At 40.1% G+C, this 16,795-nt stretch overlaps 1 protein-coding gene across 7 annotated transcripts in view; it reads right to left on the bottom strand.

Moving 5' to 3' along the window:
* LOC138761862 (calcitonin gene-related peptide type 1 receptor-like) overlaps positions 1-16,795 on the bottom strand; it is a 95,762-nt gene that overhangs the window by 61,231 nt on the left and 17,736 nt on the right. For 4 of the 7 annotated variants that reach the window (XM_069934753.1, XM_069934756.1, XM_069934754.1 and 1 more), the window contains exon 2: positions 7,341-7,441. The exons of the other annotated variants lie outside the window; for them this stretch is intronic. The gene's annotated coding sequence lies outside the window, so the exon portion shown is untranslated. The remainder of the gene's footprint in view (positions 1-7,340; positions 7,442-16,795) is intronic. 7 annotated transcript variants of the gene reach the window in all.

Genomic DNA, 16,795 nt, shown 5'->3' with positions numbered 1-16,795 from the left:
GACCTACACAGATGGGTAAACCTGCCCATAACATTGATGGGCAGGATTAATTGCTTTAAAATGAAGGTGATGCCAAATGAAGGTAGTTTTCAATCGTTGTCGATGTCACTGCCCAGAGTTTTTTTAAGACACTTAGCAAATGTGTCAGACAGTTTCTTTGGAGGAATAAGGTAGCTAGAGTCTCCATGGAGATATTAACAGGATTATACTCTGGGAGGAATGATCTATAAAAAGGGAGGATTGATCTCCTATAATGTTTGTAAAGTACAAGTCTGTAAAATTATAAATAACATTTTCCAAATAAAAGAAAAAACACATGGAAGAACCACTGGGAAAGTCATTAATTTTCCATGGCCTCAAAATATCAAAGAAATACCCATGAAAGCACAATTCCTTCATGTAGGTGTTTATAGCATTTTTAGATATATTTTAGGACAATTTTGCATGATTTCTGAATTATGCACACAGTGATTTGATGACTTATATGTTATACCAGCTTACAGAAAATTCACATAAAAAATACCTGTGCCTAAGCATTAGAAGTGCTAACCTATATTTTGTAGGTAAAGAGCAGAAGTTCCACACAGAAATTCCAGCATTCTTTAAAAGCAAGTTGAATTTACTGGTCAATCATCACGGCTCATCTCTTAGCTGCAGATCACTAAGAGATTCTCCATGGACACTAGACAGAGTGAATCTTGGTGAAATTCTACTGCCTGCTTGGGAACTTGCTTTCAGATGTGGGTAGCATAGCTGGCGTAGCAGTTAGCGCAATGCCATTACTGGGCCAGCGATCAGGACCTGGGATCGAATCCCATGCTGTCTGTAAGGAGTTTGCAAGTTCTCCCTGTGTCTACGTGGGTTTTCCCTGGGGACTCCATTTTCTTCCTACCATTCAAAATGTACCACGGGATGTAGGTAAATTGGGTGGCACGGACTCGTGGGCCGAAGTGGCCTGTTACCGTGCTGTATATCCAAATTTAAATTTAAAATTTACAGACCCAGGTAAGACCCATAGAGGATGCACAAGTTCGTTGATGTCATTGAGGATAATTAGCATATGTTCAAAATGATTTGCATTTGTTTTATGCTTTTAACTTATTAATGCTTTGAAATGCTTAAAATTTTATAAGCTTTTACATTATATATTTCAATTTAATTCTTAAATATGCTGTAGACAAATTTAAGATTAATTCAGAAATTTCAGATTTATTGTCAGAGTACATATATGACATCACATACAACCTTTTATCTGCAAGCAAAGTAGGATTACCATTTGGTGGTGCAATAAAAGCGTACACATGTAAACAGCGTATACTGTATACAGATGAAGAATATACACAACCTGGCTGCAATACAGGAAGAATTTTAAAAATTCAATAAAGTGCACAATTACAACCCCTTAGACAGGTCCTGGAATGACTTTGTTATTGAGGAGTCTGATGGTGGAGAGGTAGGAGTTGTTCCTGAACCCACTGGTATGAGTCTTGTGGCAGCTATACATCTTTCCTGATGGCAGCAGCAAGAACAGAGCATGTGCTAGGTGGTGTGGGTCCTTGATGATTGCTGCTGCTCTGCAATGGCAATGCTCCGAATGGCGGGGAATTTTTGCCTGTGATATCCTGGGTTATGTCCACTACCTTTTGCAGGGATTTATGCTCAGGGATATTGGTGCCCCCATATCAGACCATGATGGAGCTGGTCAGCACACTTTCCATCATACATCTGTCGAAATTTGCCAGGGTTTCTGTTGTCACACCAAATCTCTGTAAACTCCTGAGGAAGTAGAGATGCTGATGTGATTTCTTCATGAAGTCATTAGTGTGTTGGGTCCAGGAATGGTCCTCCGAGATAGTGACTCCCAAGAACTTAAATTTGTTCAGCCTCTCCACCTTTGATCCCCCAATTATCCCTGGATTGTATACCTCTGGCTTTCCTTTCCTGAAGTCAACAATCAGCTCCTTCATTTTGGTGACATTGAGTGTGAGTTTTGTAAGGTAAAACATCATGAGATGGGAATGTGCAGGGCTGTAACAAGATGTGAATGCATCCTTGTACTTACAAGATAAGAGAGACATTGATGGATTGAGAGGCAGGAAGCTAGCAGAGAAAGGATAGCAACAGTTTTAGTCATTGGACAAGTAATGATATGATGATGTTCTAAGCACATATCCAAGGGTATAAAAAATCACCATTTTGCTGATAACGGCAGAATGCATTCTCCGACTAACATGGTTAGTCGCAAGTGTTACAATCCGGTAATAAAGAACAAAGAACCCTGATTTCGACTCAGCCTGGTGTTTGTCTCACTCATTCATGAACAAAGCAGACCTAACAGTTTGTTGTTGGTGCACCATTCAGCCAAGTTTTCAATCTCCATTCTATATGCTGACTCAGTGCCTTTTTTTAAACAAACCACTACAGTGGTATAATCAGCAAATTGTAGGTACGTAATTGTTGTACCATGCCACACAGTCATTGGTGCAAAGTGAGTAGAGCAGGGGGTTAAGAACACATCTCTGTAGTGATTTGGTATTGATGAAGATTGTGGAGGAGATATTCTTACTGATTGAGGTCTGAAGATGATGAAATCCATGCTCCAATTACACTGTGGGGTGTTAGGTCCCAGGTCCTGGAGTTTGCTGATCAGATTTGAGGGGATGATGGTGTTAAATATATAAGTTTATTCTACCTGACAGCCAGCAAAATTTGAACAGGTTTCAACAGTCAACAAAGACTTTTTAAACTTAAATTATGCATTTCTCAGGATGCAAGCATTGATGGCAAGGCCAGCTTTTATTACTCTCCCCACCTGCCATAGAAAAAGTAATAGTGAAACATATTTTGAACAATTGTAATCAATGCTGAGAGTATTTACGTGGAGAGGCTTCAGGATTTTAACCCAGTGACATCTCCAACGATGGTGGATACATCTCCAACGAAGAAAGAGGGTGACTTGTGTTCTTTCTGTTGATAGAGATAACCCAGTTCTCAGGTGTTCATGAGGGAGGACCTCAAGGTCGACTAATTTGGAAACAAACTTATCTTCTCTGTGTTCAATCATCCTATCTGTTTTACACATTAATTCATTTCAGAACAAGAATTTATTATCATGAACATGTGTCACAAAATTTGTTGTTTAGCAAGAGCATTTCAGGTGCAAAATAAGAGAAAATTAGTGCAAAATAAGAGAAAATTGAGGAACTCTGTGGTTCATTGTCCATTCAGAAATTTGATGCGGAGTGCAAGAGGCTGTTTTTATATCATTGGGTGTACGCCTTCAGGCTCCTGTACCTCCTTCCCGATGATAGAAGTAAGAAAAGGGCACGGCCTGGGTGGTGACAAGCCTTGATGATACCAGTTTCTTTCTTGAGACACTGCCTCTTGTAGATGTCTTCAATGGAGTAAAGAGTATTGCTCAATGGTGCTGGCTGTGTTCACAATTCTCTGTAACCTTTTCTTGTCTTGTTCATTGGCACCTCCATTCTTGAGAGTGCTGCAACCAGTTAAAATGCTCTTCATGGGACACCTTTAGAAATTTGCCAGAAATGTTGGTGACATACCAAATATCCTCAAATGCCTAATGAAGTATAACTGCTGGCAAGGCCCCAGGATTAATTTTCAGAGATGTCGACACTCAGGAATTTGAAGTCCTTTACCCTTTCCATTACTGCACCTCAATGAAGGCTGGTTTGTCTCTTCTGATTTCTCCCTCCTGAAGTCCACAGTCATTTCCTTAGTTTTGCTAATGTTGACTGCAGGTTGTTGTGACACCACTCACCAGCTGATCTATCTCATTCCTGTACGCTTCCTCCTTGCAGTCTCTGATTCTGCCGATGAGTGTCTTGTCATTGGCAAATTTGTTGATTGCATTTAAATTGTGCCTAGCCACAGTCATGGGTATAGAGGCAGTAGAGCAGTGGGATAAGCTCGCATCCACAAGTTGTGCATGTGTTGATTGTCCATGAGAAGATGTTGTTTCTGACTGTAGTTTTCTGATGAGAAAGTCAAGGATCCTGATGCAGAGGGAGGAATGGAGGTGTAGGCAGCTGCCTGCAGCCAGCCTCTCACTACATGCGCAACATGTGCAGGACACTGTAAAGGACGGACGCCCTGAGCATGCGCGAGGAGGGAACTGATAAAATCCCAGTTGAGAGTGGAGCTCGGGAGGAGCAGCTGTTTCCCCTCCCCAGGACCTGTGGTTTATTGAATTTACTTTTATTTAATAACGTGTTTGGTTATTTAGTAGCTCTGGCCTCCTCTGTCCTCACTGAGCACCAAACACATACAGGAGGCCCAAGTATTGAAGCTTTACATGTTAATTTTTATGTTATATTGCAATAGTATGAGTTATGATATAAATAAAGCCCATGTGGGTGGCTTGTAGATGGGGGACCCGCATTGGCTGTGGGTGGCTTGGGACTGGCTCATGGGAACCGGTTGTCAGAACTGGGATTCAAAAGGGTGCTGAGGGCATGAAGGGTTCCTGTAAGGCCTCAGGCACTGAAGGCTTCTTGATCATATCGGAGATTTTAATCTAGAGCTCAGGTTGTCAATGAATCAAATAGGAGTCTGTGCAGCCACAGAGGCTATGGGAGCGCTGGAGGCGAACCCATGGACAATCAGTGACTCTGAAGAGACCCATTTTTGCCTCTCTTTCTCTCTTAACGTGAGGGACGTCAAGCGACACTAATGGCAAATCTTTTTCTTCAAAAAAAAGACTGCAATGTCTGGAAAATCTGTGAAAAAAATTAACAAAATTACTGCCCGTGTGGTCATTCGCACTGGGCACCTTTTTAGACTGCACCATTTCATCGGATGCAAGGATCGACAACGAGATAGACAACAGACTCGCCAAGGCAAATAGCGCTTTTGGAAGACTACACAAAAGAGTCTGGAAAAACAACCAACTGAAAAACCTCACAAAGATTAGCGTATACAGAGCCGTTGTCATACCCACACTCCTGTTTGGCTACGAATCATGCGTCCTCTACCGGCATCACCTACGGCTCCTAGAACGCTTCCACCTGCGTTGTCTCCGCTCCATCCTCAACATTCACTGGAGCGACTTCATCTCCAACATCGAAGTACTCGAGATGGCAGAGGCCGACAGCATCGAAGCCTCGCTGCTGAAGATCCAACTGCGCTGGGTAGGTCACGTCTCCAGAATGGAGGTCCATTGCCTTCCCAAGATCATGTTATATGGTGAGCTCTCCACTGGCCACCGAGACAGAGGTGTACCAAAGAAGAGGTACAAGGACTGCCTAAAGAAATCTCATGGTGCCTGCCACATTGACCACCGCCAGTGGGATGATATCGCCTCAAACCGTGCATCTTGGTGCCTCACAGTTCGGCGGGCAGCAACCTCCTTTGAAGAAGACCGCAGAGCCCACCTCACTGACAAAAGACAAAGGAGGAAAAACTCAACACCCAAACCCAACCAACCAATTTTCCCTTGCAACCGCTGCAACCGTGTCTGCCTGTCCCGCATCGGACTTGTCAGCCACAAACGAGCCTGCAGCTGACGTGGACATTACCCCTCCATAAATCTTCATCCGCGAAGTCAAGCCAAAGAAGGAGAATGAAGAACCTGAGTGCAACAGTTGCTGTGGTTGGAGGTGAAACAGAATTTTTCCAGTACAATTTACACTGCCGGCTTCCCCAAAAAGTTGTAGGTGTCCTGCAGGGTAAATCATGGTGCAAGAATTGACTCAAAATTCCTGCCCATTCCTTTTTAGACTGCCCATGTAATGGCAAAATTCCTTGATTGTGCTATGACATACCTGCAGTCTAAAAAAACAGTATTGTCTGCCTTACGGCAAGCAGAAAGTAATTTCATGTAATATTGAATGTTCCGTACTAATACGTGACAATAAAGTAATCTTGAATCTTAATTCATCTTTGTGTACCTGCTGACTCCATTCTCCCAAATGTCCCCCGAAATATGAAAAATACTCCTCAAAACTTGAATTTCGACATCTACCTCAAAACTGTCCTTTCCTGACTCTACATCTATTTCCTTGAGCAATCAAAGAGAACCTGGAGGAACTCTGCAGATCAGGCAGTGTGGATCAAAATGGTCACATTTCAGGTTAGGATCCTTCATCATGACTCATTTATATCCTTGTGTCTATTTGTACAGCATGATGAGCTGCTTCTTTAAGAAAATGTGCACAACTTGTTGTTTCAAATTTAAGCTATCCTGTATGTTCATAACCACATTCTTTTTACCCACAATACATCACCCAGAAGATCTGGTTGTGAATAAACAGTACAAATTATAGCATTTGAGCAGATCTGTTGTTTAGATTTTATATGTCCCATCCAAGTGTTGTTTATCTTAATTCAAATGTTGCATTCTAAGCACAGAAGTTTTACATCTGTTGGATCTAATAGCTGGTAAGCAGCTCACATGCATGGTTTAGAGTCAGTCAATCTCATCAGGGTAAATCACTTCTGCACTTGAAGTGGAGATTATATTCTACATCAAATAAAACAATGGCTCTAAAACACGTAATTCTGTCACCTTTCCCAGATCAACACGAAAACCAAATGGATTTTAAACTTTGAGTCAATTTTGTTTTTATATTGCAAAGTTATTTTTTGATGTCAGTAAAACAAAAGAGAAGAGCAAGAAAGGTGAACATTTTCAAAAGTACAAATTAAAAGAAAAAAACTCCAGGCAAATTAAAACAAATAAAAATAAAAATAAAAATAGAACCAACTGGAAATGCTCTGCAGATTCACAGGTCAGAATTGAGAATCGGCAGTTATCAGCCATGCTCGCTGCTGACTTAGGAATTGATGACAAACTTGGGCTATCAAGACAGCAACAATGTGGAGTAGAAAGCTGGATCTTTTAAGCTGATGTCAGAAATAGCAAACCTGTCTTTCACATGGTCGGACAGAACTCATGGGTAGAAATGGTCAGTCAATATTTCAGATCTGGACTCTTTCTCAAGACAAAGATTTCACTCCCGAAGCACTGACTGACCATTTCTATCCTGTAGTTTTTTTGTTTGCTTACAATTACAGGATCTGCAGCTTTTAAGTTTGTCTTCCACATGGTGATGAGGTCAAATAATTGAGGACCGAGAGGAGGTCAGACAAGCCTCATCCATAATAATGGCAAAATAAATCTTGTCAACTGGCTCAACTTGCCCCTTCACTAAGCCAAAATTATCAAGAATTGAGTGTTTCTGATGTTCACAATCAAAAACTATTTCAAAGATAAAAATGACAATTTTTTTAAACAATTTTTTTTTAAAAGATCCAATTTGCTTAAATTTTTTTGTAAACACTCAGATAATTAAAAAATATCAAAATGTACAAATACTTACCTCAGTCTCCTGTGGTCATTGATCTTATTGAAATGGATGGAGAATTCCTGGTCTAATTTCCTGCAGCAGGATCCCACTCCACAGTGAAATCTGCAAAGAGTCTGATGGTACAACGTGATCAGAAAGATCACCAAAAAGAGCTGACTAACTTAGAGATGTCCACTTTCATATGTGCATGCACAATCCCAACATCATTGACAATTCCCTCAAGAAATGTTGACAATTTTGCTCACATGTCATTACAACATTCTAATTAAGTCATCAAAATTAAATATTAACCACCCCTGCTTCTCCAGGGCTTGACCTGTTGACCGCCATTTCTGTTTACTGTGGAGAAAATTCACATACCTAACTGTTTAATCTTCAACCTGTATTTTACAATAGAAAAACTTATGTTACTCAAAATTGATTTCAACAGAATCTTTTTAGATTGACAATTATTCTTTCCTGTGAAGTAACCTGTATTTTCTCTTAGATTTCCGAATAATTACAAAATGGAGAGTGAAACATAGTACAGACCATTTTATTCTGAGATGCCCTGGGTTGAAATGGCATTCTTAATCGATTAACTTGAGATTATTATTATGTGACAAGGTAGTTAGCATTGATTTGGAAGTCTTCACTTAAAATTTCTATCTCTAATTTTAAAGAAGCCACTGAATTTCTAATACTCTATTCAGTTTTCGCTAAAGGCCTTTTAAATACATTGGCTGTAATTTCGATATTGCATACCTGTGATTATTGATCATCAACAGAATATAAGTTTTTCAGCCTGATTAACATGTTATTTACTTCTGTTGAATAGATCTGACAATTTTCAATCATTTCAAGTGATTCCTACTTATCTTGGCTGAAATATTCATGATATTTCACGGTTTCATCTAAAAATACTCTAATCTCCAAAATGCTCTTGATTCCACTACATGGAATAGAAGCTGAATATTACCATTGAATTGTTGGAAAGGCAATATTGAAATGGCCTATTACAGAATGGGATGCAGAATAAGATTCCTATCTATTGCCTTTTAACATCATCCCAAGGTGTCTTGTAGCCAATGGATCACATTTAAAAGTGGAGTATTATATCATTTGGGGAAGTTAATCTGTGTATAGCATAGTCCAATGAACAAACATAACAAAATATTGAGTGATGGATAAATATTGAGCAGAATATTGTGGGCAACTCCCCTGCTCTTCTTCTGAATAAAGCCAATGACAACCTTTAGTGGGCATTGACTTAATGTTTCATCTGACACCATGGACTGTGGACCCTGATACCATTCTGCTATGGCAGTTAACAATGACTGAGACCGCCCAGTTAATTCTCAACTGAGATACATTTTCAGCAGTAGTAGTCTTACAAACTTGCCATTTTGATCATATTTCCAACTTACAACTATTGTCCTATGGTTTATGATGAATATCATTTTACAAAATGCAATCAAACCATATAAATTCAATAAAATAGAGCAGCTGGCTTAACCTCTTTTTTTTAAACCCTAATTTCTTCCCCATGTAAAGTTCAGCTAGAATCATAGAAACGTCAAATGATACAGCACAGAAATAGGTCCTTTGTCCATTTTAGTCCATGCCAAACTATAATTCTCATTAGTCTCACTGACCTGCACACAGGCCCTCCATCTACATATTGGTTCAAATTCTTCTTAAAAATTAAAATTCAGCCCTCATTCATCACTTCAGCTGGCAGCTCATTTCACACTACCAGCACTCTCTGAGTGAAGAAGTTCCCCCCCCCCCTAAGCTTTTTCCCTTTCACCTTTAACCCATGTCCTCTGGTTTGTATCTCACACACCCACTGTGGAAAAAGCCTACCCATATTCACTCTGTCTATTACCCTCAATTTTAAATACCTCTATCAAATCTCCCCTCATTCTTCTACTGAGCCAACTGAGTAGTTTGAAAACAAATTTGAAAATGCACTTAATTAATGTTATTACCAATTTTGATGAAGTAATTCTGTCCATTCAACACAAACATCGTATTAACTTTAATTAGGTTTCCTAATGTACCAGTTCATTGCATTTTTGGTGCTAGCCTTTAATTGAACAGTTTGACACAACAGTGGCAAGAATGACCTTCTACACATAATGTTGTTAAATATGTGTCAAATGTGGTCAGATTAAATGTGGTTGCTAAACTACATGCTCCATAGAATCAGAATTTATTGTCATGAACAAGTCGTGAAATTCGGTGTTTCATGGCAGCATCCTAGAGCAAATATACATATTATAACCATATTACGACATTACTATAAAGAATAAAATAACAGTAAAAATGCAAGAAAAGCAAGGCCGTGTCTTTGGTTGATTGATTATGCAGGAATCTGATGGCAGCAGGGAAGAAGCTGTCCTTCTGCCACTGAATGCTTATCTTAGGCTCCTGTACCTTTTCCCCCAATGGTAGCAGAGTGAAGGGGGCATGACCTGGGTGATGGGGGTCATTGAGGATAGAGGCTGTTTTTTTTTAATAATACTGTAATAATTGTAATAATTGAGATGTATAATTTTTACTAGATTTGCTGTATGCTGCAATATGTTAAAATGCTGCTTCAGATTAATCAGCGACCAGGGAAAAACAGATCCCACTGACATCTGCAAGCCAGTGAATATTTAATAGCTGCAAACAGACAAGTTTAAGCATTCCCCTGATAGTCGTTAGGATTACAGTTATTCTCTCTGATGTGAAACTACCTTTGAATTATCTTTTGCCACTTGCTAACACATTGTGAGAGACTCACCAATCAGTTACTGTGCACAGTTTGTATTGACATCAATAGCATATCAACACAGATCACAAAGTGTGGATGAGGTTTTATCCTTGTGTTATTAGAAATCAGATTCAATACACTGATACCAGGATAGCAGGATATATATGACAAAATCGTAAAGAATCTGCAGTTCCAAAACAGAATGAAATTTGTAATAAAAGATTATTTATATAGCAGTTCATTGCACATTGAAAAGGACCTCCTGACAATTCAATGAAATAAGGCATAAAGTTATCATATTTAGAGTAAGATATTACAGTCCTCGTTTACAAAAATTATGAATGCATTTTAAACAGTCCGGTGAGCAGCTTTTAGAATGATAGTGGATCTGGGGTTGGGATTATTGTCACATGATGAAAGATTGGAGGGGTGAGGAGTTTTGACACAGAGGATGTAGAGAGAATTTTTCCTATTTACAACAGTTTACAAGAGGATCTAGACGAACTGGGAAAATAGGTCAAGGAATGGCAGATAGAATTTAACTCTGTTAAGTGTGAGAGCTCAGTGAATAATTCAGGACCCTTACCATCCAGCAGCAGTATCTTTGAAATACTACCTTTAAGGAAGAGATGCAGGAGCATTAAAAACCAGAATTGTCAGGTTGGGATACAGCTTCTTCCCTCAGGTGGTGATACTGTTGAACCATCCTGTGTATATATTTACTTTGGATCGCTATGTATATATGTCATTTGTGTGTAATATGTACTGTATGCCTGTGTGAATCCACTGTGGTCTGGAGGTGTCCTGTTCTGTCAGGTTGTATATGTACAATCAGATGACAGTAAATAAACTTGAGGTCTGTTACCAAGACTGGGAGGTTTGAATTATAATGTGAACCTGTATAGGCTGTGACTTTTCTCCCTAGGGCATAGAAGGCTAAGCAGGGAACTTTTAGGTTTATAAGATCATGAGGGGCATAGCTAAGGTAAATAGCTATCATTTTTGTTCCCAGGATGGGATGTCTAAAATTAGAGAGCATGTATTTAGACCATAAGACATAGGATGGCACAGAGAACATAGTGGTTTGTGCAACGCTGTTACAATGCCAGCGATCAGGACCAGGGTTCAAATCTTGCCTTGTCTGTAAGGTATTTGTATGTTCTCTCCACGTCTGTGTGGATTTATTCTGGGGGCTCCAGTTTCCTCCCACCGTTCGAAACCTATCAGGGGTTGAGGGTTAATTGGGCAGCATGGGCTCGTATGTCGTGTCTGTCCCGCCATTCAACCATGAGCTGATCCATTTCCCACCCAGCCCACAGCCCGGACTTTCCCTCATAACCTATGATGCCCTGGCTAATCAAGTACCTTTAAAGTGAGGGAAAAGGTTTGAGAGAGACCTGGGAGACACCTTTTCCACACAGTAAATGGTGGGTATATGGAACGAGGTGCTGGAGGAAGTGGGAGAACCAGGTACAGTTGGAACATTTAAAATACATTTAATAGAATGATTCATGTATGGGAAAGGTTGGAAGAGATATGGGCCAAAGTGAAACATGGTTGGTTGGCATGTACAAGTTGAGTCAAAGGTCTGTTTCATGAACTATATGGCTCTTTTAAGAGAAACTAGAAAGTGGCTTGGTAATAGAGGGCCATTTTGTGATGGTAAGCCTACAACCAAAGATGTTGTTCAAAGATCAAAGCAAGCAACCTTGCTACTTGTTAAATACTTTCACAATTCAGATGTTCGTAACTTTAGTAAGTTTGCAAATGGCATGAATGTTGCTGGAATTGTTGAAAGTGAAGTCAGTAGTCTTGGGTTACAGAATAATAATGATTAGCTGGTAAAAGTTGGGCAGAATAATGGCAGATAGAACAACAGAACATGTTAGAAACAATTAGCAGGTTGGGCAGCATCTGTGGAAAAGTGAAACCACTCACATTTCAGTCAGAGACACTTTGTCAGAACTAGAAAAAAAAGAGATAAAAATAAAAATGTTATGTGAAAGCAAGGGGGGAAGGAATGGATGAAAGAAAAGGAATATCTGTAAAAGGATGAGACTAAGTCAGATGAGCAAATGAGGCAGTTGGAGGGTAACAAAGAGAGAAAACCAAGATGAATCTCTTTAGAATGGGCCGTTTCTAGTACAGACAAAAAGAGAAACTGACCTACATTTGGAGAGTTCGATATTGAGTCAAGAAGACTGTAATGTGTTCAGAGGAAGACGAGGCATTGCTCTTCTAAACTTCCATTGGGCCTCATTCTAATGGTACAGGAGGTGACAGACGAGTCAGAGTGAAAATAGGATGAAGAATAACATAACAATTACAGCACGGAAACAGGCCATTAGGCCCTTCTAGTCCGCATGCAGGTGTGCTGCAAAGAAGTCCTCTATTCTGTGATTGGACGTTTCAATATAGGAACAGTAAATCAAGTTGATAGAAGTGTAATTGAATCATTAATTCACCTGCAAGGATTGTTTGGTTCTGTCGATGGTGGGAAGGGAAGGGGTGAAAGGGCAGGAACTGCATCTCCTTCCAGGGTTTGGTGAGACTTAAAACAGGGCTGGGGGGTTTGCGAGAGGAACAATTCCTTCAGAATTGTGGAATCCTGTTGAAGCCATCTGAAATAGTGTAAAAAGGGAACTGTTTCACTGGAGTTGGCATTACATATACCAATCTGATGCTTGTTATCATATTATTAATGCAAAATAAATGAAATCTAAGACAATGCAGATATCCACTGCATTATGAGGGGGGATACTTTCATAGAAAGCAGTTGACATCAGTATTTTTCAGAATGCAAATCCATATTATCAATGTGAGTTGGAAAGAATTTCTATTTATTTTATATTTTCTTACATATATTCTGCGAGAGTGAATTTTATTCCGTATTTCAAATTTCCGGGCAAAAATTTGTGTATTTTGAAAAGGTGAACTTCCATCAGCTGGACAGTCAATCTGACAGGAGTTTGGAATCCCAAGAGTTTGCAAAGAGAATAGCTGTTAATGTAACTTGACCCCAATTACTGAATGGAAAAGTGGCCCATTCTCATGACCTTGGTCATCACATGAAAAAAATAAATCAATAAATAATCTGCGAGGCTCTAAAGGAAACTGCATTTAAATGTGATTATTGCTTTGCAGAAAACACATCTGTGGCATGCACTGCATTTTCCAAAGTCACAATCATTTTAAAGTTGAATGGCAAATGAAACTAATTTCTGCAAATCATTTCAACGTGTAACTATTTTGCAGACATGCAAGATTCAGTGGTGTGGCACAAAGTGCACTATTTTAACCAACCAGTATCCGCCTCTGTTCACCTTTAATCCCTGCAGACATCCCAGGTCTACCGTACATGTTTGAAAATCTAAATCCTGGTTTTCACTCCTGAGGTGAACACCTGTTTATCATTACAGTTTAATTAAGTTGTAGTGTGATAATATAGTATATATAATGAGATTTTAAATATTGAGAGATTGAAGTTAAAATGCATTATGATTTGATTTATTCAATTGGATGTGCTTCTGTAGGTCTGATGTAATGTAAAAGTCAACTTCTAATTAATTTCTCATGTCCAACATTTAAAGCCAGATGCCTGTTGCAAGCGAAGCTTTCTCCTTCACTGCACGTGGTTTTCATTAGTACATGGGTGGTGAAAGCAGCTGGCGCTGGCATATAAATAAACTGCTGCAAAATGTCATCCCTGTTAACCTGTTAATAACTTTCAAAAACCTAGAAGCTAAACCTATTGCAAAATTTAACTAATTCAACCAATCACTGATGGACATCGTCAACAACAAAAAAAAAGCAAAAGAAAATCTTGTCCCTAGGAACTCGGACAATTTGCACTCCAGCTTGCACATATCAGCTTTGAAGTGGAATTTTACTTCTGAGACAGATGGAGGCGAGAAGCACATAATCCAGGCTGATACTTCATGGCAGAACTGGGCAACTCTGATCCTAAACTGTTGTAAGACTATCATTTTGGATGAGGATAAAAAATGCTATCTCAGGTAGATCTTTAAAAATCTAAGAGAATGTTCTCTAGTATCTTGATTTGTATTTTTCTTTCTATTTGCATCAGTGTAAAAGATTTGGTTATTGTTGATATTTGTTAAACCATGTTATGTGTAATTTGACTGTTGTGTTTCTTGAAATTACAAAATGACCTCACTTCAAAAGTACTTCAATGTGCTTTGGAACACCCAAAGGTCATAAAACACACTATTTAAATCTATCCTCTTCTCTGTTTCCCTTTCTGCTTTTCTCTTTTCCCTTTCTCTTCCCTCTTTCTCTTTCCCTCTGGATATCTGCTTCAGAGCACTTGATTTTGTGATTTCAATAAGCATATCTTTGCTATTGCCTCCTTGATAAATGATGCGAATAATCCATGAAAACTAAAATGAAGTGACTTTCAGCATATGTCTGTATTCTGTCACAACTGTCAAAGTATTTTTGTTGTGCTATTATCCAAACTTAACAGTGATATTCAGAATAGCTGAAAATCTCCAGGAGACACGCAGGAGACGGGAGATACTGAATTTGAAGCTGAACAGAAATTGCTGGAGGAACTAACGGGTCGAGCAACATCAAGGGAGAAAAAAAGGTCAACATTTCGAGCTGAAACTCTTTCTTGAGAATGGTTAAATATAGCAGAGAAACGAACACAAAGATGACAGACTTTTGGCTTGAAACTATTCTTTTCCTCAACTAATTCTGTTTGACCTCTGTTATGGGTTATATTTATATAAATATGTTATATTTATATTTATATAAATATGTCTTTAAAAGAGATATATTGTGAGGGTTTAGTGTTGGCCATTTCACAAACAGACTAACATTTCACAAAAAGACATCTCATTTAAAATGCAAGAGCTTTGCTGTAAGAGAGACTTCATGTCCACAGTGATTTTATAAAAACTTTGAAAAATGCCCAACAAGAAGGTGTTAAATAGATTGATGCTGTGGAGTAAGTGGATTATCCTTTCTAAAGCAACAGATGGCCAGACTCGGGTAGGTAACTGATTCTGGTGCCAGCAATCTGTCTGGTTTTCTAAAAGGGTAGATCATGCCTGACCAACCCATTAGAGTTTTTTGAAGAAATCTCAAGTAGGATAGGCAAAGGAGAGGCTGTGGATGTTATCTATTTTGATTTTCAAAAGGCTTTCGATAAGGTGCCGCATATTAGGCTGCTAAATGAGATGAGGGCCCATGGAGTTACAGGGAAGAGGCGCCTGCAAGCTCACACCAAGACACAAGAGAAACTTGTCCGTGAACTACTCTTTGCAGATGATGCCGCTTTAGTTGCCCATTCAGAGCCAGCTCTTCAGCGCTTGACGTCCTGCTTTGCGGAAACTGCCAAAATGTTTGGCCTGGAAGTCAGCCTGAAGAAAACTGAGGTCCTCCATCAGCCAGCTCCCCACCATGACTACCAGCCCCCCCACATCTCCATCGGGCACACAAAACTCAAAACGGTCAACCAGTTTACCTATCTCGGCTGCACCATTTCATCAGATGCAAGGATCGACAATGAGATAGACAACAGACTCGCCAGGGCAAATAGCGCCTTTGGAAGACTACACAAAAGAGTCTGGAAAAACAACCAACTGAAAAACCTCACAAAGATAAGCGTATACAGAGCCGTTGCCATACCCACACTCCTGTTCGGCTCCGAATCATGGGTCCTCTACCGGCACCACCTACAGCTCCTAGAACGCTTCCACCAGCGTTGTCTCCGCTCCATCCTCAACATTCATTGGAGCGCTTACACCCCTAACGTCGAAGTACTCGAGATGGCAGAGGTCGACAGCATCGAGTCCACGCTGCTGAAGATCCAGCTGCGCTGGATGGGTCACGTCTCCAGAATGGAGGACCATCGCCTTCCCAAGATCGTGTTATATGGCGAGCTCTCCACTGGCCACTGTGACAGAGGTGCACCAAAGAAAAGGTACAAGGACTGCCTAAAGAAATCTCTTGGTGCCTGCCACATTGACCACCGCCAGTGGGCTGATAACGCCTCAAACCGTGCATCTTGGCGCCTCACAGTTTGGCGGGCAGCAACCTCCTTTGAAGAAGACCGCAGAGCCCACCTCACTGACAAAAGGCAAAGGAGGAAAAACCCAACACCCAACCCCAACCAACCAATTTTCCCCTGCAACCGCTGCAATCGTGTCTGCCTGTCCCGCATCGGACTTGTCAGCCACAAACGAGCCTGCAGCTGACGTGGACTTTTTACCCCCTCCATAAATCTTCGTCCACGAAGCCAAGCCAAAGAAAGATTATACTGGATAGAAAAGTGGCTGATAGGCAGGAAGCAAAGGATTGAAATTAAGGGTCCCGTTCTGGATGGATGCCTGTAACTAGTGGTGCTCCACAGGGGTCGGTATTGGGGTTGCTGCTGTTTACAATTTATACTAATGCTTTGGATTGTGGTATGAATAGTTTTGTGGCCAAATTTGCAGATGACACCGAGATAGGTGGCAGAGTAGGAAGTGTAGTAGAAACCGTAAAGTTGCAGTAGGATCTAGACAGATTGGGAGACTGGGCAAAATTATGGCAGACGAGATTTAACAAAGAGAAGTGTACCGTTGTACATTTTGGCAGTGAAATAAACAGGCAGAATATTATTTGGATGGGGTGAAAATTCAGACCTCGGATGTGCAAAGGGACCTGGGTGTCCTCCTGCAGGGCAACCTAAAAGTTAATGACCAGGTGAAATTGGTAG

This window comes from Narcine bancroftii, chromosome 4 (assembly GCF_036971445.1).
Source record: "Narcine bancroftii isolate sNarBan1 chromosome 4, sNarBan1.hap1, whole genome shotgun sequence".
Classification (NCBI taxonomy): Eukaryota; Metazoa; Chordata; class Chondrichthyes; order Torpediniformes; family Narcinidae; genus Narcine; species Narcine bancroftii.
This window is presented reverse-complemented; position numbering and strand designations above follow the sequence as displayed.